The following is a 4,034-nucleotide window of genomic DNA, read 5'->3' as shown; positions in this document are numbered from 1 at the left end:
GGAGTTCGAGATGCTCGTGAAACTCCCGCCCAAACCATTACTAATCCTCCATTGTAAGCGGCTACTGAACGCATCAAGCGTTGTGCATAACGTTCTCCTGTACGGCGCCAAACTCGAGGTCTGCTGTCGTTACCATACAGACAAAATCGAGATTCATCTGAGAAAAGAACATTGTTAGTTTATACTATTTATTTATAGTTTATTTATTTATTTATTTATTTATAGTTTCTCATGGGCCAGTTCACATAGTTACGAGCATACTGCAAACGAGCTCTACGATGTGCAGCGGTCAACATCGGCCCACAAGCAACATTTCGACCACGCAGTCCAGCTTCGTGAAGGCGATTCCTTACTGTTGTTCGAGAAATGTTTCGAGGCGGTCTTTGTTGTTGTCGTTGTTATTGTTGTTGTTGTTGTTGTTGTTGTTGATGATGTTGTTGTCGTTGATGTTGACGGTTGGGGAAGTTTTGGGCGATGATGTTTGCTGGAGCAAAAGGTTCTTGAAGGGCGTGTCGAATGATTGCTCGATCGTCTCGGCGAGTCGTCTCTCGATGTCTCTCGATATTGTCCAGGGCGTCGCTCGAATCGATTTGTTTCCAAGTATCGGTTGTAGGCACGAGACACTACCGAGGGACTGATACCAAGTCGTTCACCCACCTGCCGATACCTATACCCCTCCTGAACAAGAGTTACTAGCTGAGCGACTTCTGGGGCAGATAAATGCAATCTTGGAGGCATTATGAAAAAAATTAATGTTTACGAAAATCAAGCAGCTGTCAAAAAGTTCTTTAGAATTTACGAAAAGAAAAGTTTAGTTTTGAAAAAAACTGTTGAGTAGTTTTTTACTAAAAAATCGAAGAGTTTAGAAAAAAACTGTTTTTTTATCACGTTTTGGCTTCATAGAAGACGTTAAAAACTTATCGCGCGGAATTTCACAGACCGAGTATTGGATACGCCTTAGGGGTATCAACTTCGATTTTTTTCAAATCAATTTTTTTTAAGCGTAATTGAGGCTTGAATGTATCCATGACCTAAATGAATCAAAATAAGTGACTAATGGATTATTAATTTTTTTTCAGTAAAGAAATTGAAAATGTTATTTTTTTTTCAATTAAAAAGAAAAATTTTTTTTTCGAGTGTAAATCAGTCGTCAATCACGATGGCTAGAGAATCATATTTTATAGTCAGTGGAAAAATTGAAAAAAAAATTTTTTTTTTATTTTTGAGAAAAAATGTTTTTGTTTTCCATTTTTTTCAAAATTAATCGTAAACAGACATAAAATTGTGTAAACAGACAAAAAAAATGGAATTTTTTGATTTTTAAAAAGTTTGCTTCAAGTTAAGGAACAAAAACTTTGTTTCTTTAATTTTTTATAAATTTTGATCAATTGGTCCGGAAAAACCGCTGAACCGATCGCTCCAAAAATTTAAGGGGTTCTTTGGGGGACATTAGACTGTAAAATTTCTCTTTAACCGTACCTTTTCCGCCCATATTACTGAAGATACAGTCAAGTAACCAAAAAAGGGGAAAATGTCACTTTTTTTCACTTTTTTCAATTCAATGTTAGAGATGGAAAAAATTTTTCTCTTTACTAACGTTTCACTGTATTTCATCGGAAATTTTATAATAATTAATTAATATTAATTGCAACGGTAGTCGATTCGATTAATCGATCCGTTTGCGATTCGGTACACTCGCGATGCTAGTATGAACGAATAAGAGTGAAAGAGAGAGGGCACGCGAGAGTTTGAAAAATTCAGTTAAGCTTCAGCTGTTTTCGCAAGAGTACCGCCAATTTAGTTTTGCACAGTTTTTCGCCGTTTTCGCTGATACAAAGTTTTCCTGGATTTCTGAACGTGCGCGAGTGAAAGCAAGCAGCATCACAGCAGCAGCATTTCAGCAGCAACATTTATTGGAGCGAGCAACAATTGTTCAGCGAGCGAAACAGCGCAGCTGATTTGAGGAGCACCTTTTATTCTCTTCAACAATTACGGGTGATCACCGTATTGCACCGCAGAGTAGGTGCACCTTCCTTTTATTGCGCGACAAAATATTAGCGAGAGTATTTTGTCTATCGCGATCATTATTTTTTGTATTCGTGCCGAGCGTTAGTTTTCGTGGCAAAAGTTCGAATTCTCTCTCTCTCTCTCTCTCTCTCTCTCTCTCCCCGTATTATTATTAATCATTGTAAATCCTATCCGCGTTCGTTAGTCTTACGGTCCGTAAAAGACTGTAGTTTATTTGAATTAAACATTATTAATTTTATTCGCCATATTATATCATTTCGTTTTTAAATAGTTTAACAGATCTATCACGGATTAAATTTTAATCCGATTTCATCTAGGGGATTAGTCGAATTAAGGATTAGGTCACTCACACCGAAGATAGATCGAGTCTCACAAGTCAGGTGATTTAACCCTTTTCCTCCCAAATAACATAAATTTTTTCTTAACTTACATCCTCATATCTTTTAATGAAAAAATCGTATGAAAAATTTATCAAGCATCACATCTTGTAGATTTTGACCTCCTCTTTCGAATACCGTTGACAAAATTTACCTAAATTGTAAGCCGGAAACGTTATAGGCCGGTTTTCCGGAAAATTCACAAATTTTTCGCGTTTTTTTCTAAAAAAAGTATATTTTGAAATGGAAAAACTTTGCACACACCATTGGAAACACTGTTATCGGTGTTATAGATGTCTTTTCTTTCAAATGCCGTTGGATTTTTTCCGAAATTCAAAATGGCGAACACAAAATGGCGTTCGAAAGGAAAAATTTTTTTTTTAAACTTGACGAATTTTTTCCTCCAAAACTATCAAGTTTAGTGAAAAATTTCTAAGAACAAAAATGTCTTAAAATTAGTCAAGAAATACTCTCAAATTTTTTCAGATTTTTTTACAGCGAATTTGGAAATTTCGATTTTTTGATTTTCCACGAATTCTAAAATTAACTCGGAAAATTCTGAAAAAAATTGAGAGTACTCCTTGGTAAATTTTAAGACTCTTTTGTTATTATGAATTTTTTTATTGAGTCAATAGTTTTTGAGTAAATAATTAATCAATTTTATTCCTAGTATACATTTTTTTCAAATTGGTTTCACAACATTTAAAAAAATTTCAAGTCTAACAATTATTTTTTTTTGCTACCCTCGCTAAAAGTCGATTTTCCTGATCGCGACGCGATAGGACTTTAGACGAGAGAGTTAATTTTCGAATTCGTGGAAAATCGGAAAATCGAAATTTTCGAATTCGTGGAAAATCGGAAAATCGAAATTTCTAAATTCGCTGTAAAAAAATCTGAAAAAATTTGAGAGTATTTCTTGACTAATTTTAAGACATTTTTGTTCTTAGAAATTTTTCACTAAACTTGATAGTTTTGGAGGAAAAAATTCGTCAAGTTTAAAAAAAAAAATTTTCCTTTCGAACGCCATTTTGTGTTCGCCATTTTGAATTTCGGAAAAAATCCAACGGCATTTGAAAGAAAAGACATCTATAACACCGATAACAGTGTTTCCAATGGTGTGTGCAAAGTTTTTCCATTTCAAAATATACTTTTTTTAGAAAAAAAACACGACAAATTTGTGAATTTTCCGGAATACCGGCCTATAACGTTTCCGGCTTACAATTTAGGTAAATTTTGTCAACGGCATTCGAATGAGGAGGTCAAAATCTACAAGATATGATGCTTGATAAATTTTTCATACGATGTTTTCATTAAAAGATATGAGGATGAAAGTTAAGAAAAAATTTATGTTATTTGGGAGGAAAAGGGTTAAGGTGAGTTCAACTCGGTTGGAAAGAAGACACTGACACGAAAGTATCAAACGTAAAGGCGAATTCACGTATAACTATACGTGATTAACGGAGCGGCGGTTAACTCTGCATCGTGGGAGTTTTTTCGACAATAAATTCCCTTTATATTAGATAACCCACCCCGTTACATAATTAATCTTATTCATGATAAGATTCATGCACTAAAAATAAAAAATAATTTGCTTTAAAAATTAAAGATTCCAAAGAAAAAATGCACTGT

This window comes from Phymastichus coffea, unplaced genomic scaffold, assembly GCF_024137745.1.
Source record: "Phymastichus coffea isolate CEN01 unplaced genomic scaffold, Cenicafe_Pcof_1.1 PCOF00035, whole genome shotgun sequence".
In the NCBI taxonomy this organism is placed as follows: Eukaryota; Metazoa; Arthropoda; class Insecta; order Hymenoptera; family Eulophidae; genus Phymastichus; species Phymastichus coffea.
The sequence above is the reverse complement of the archived record's forward strand: the minus strand, read 5'-3'. Positions refer to the sequence as shown.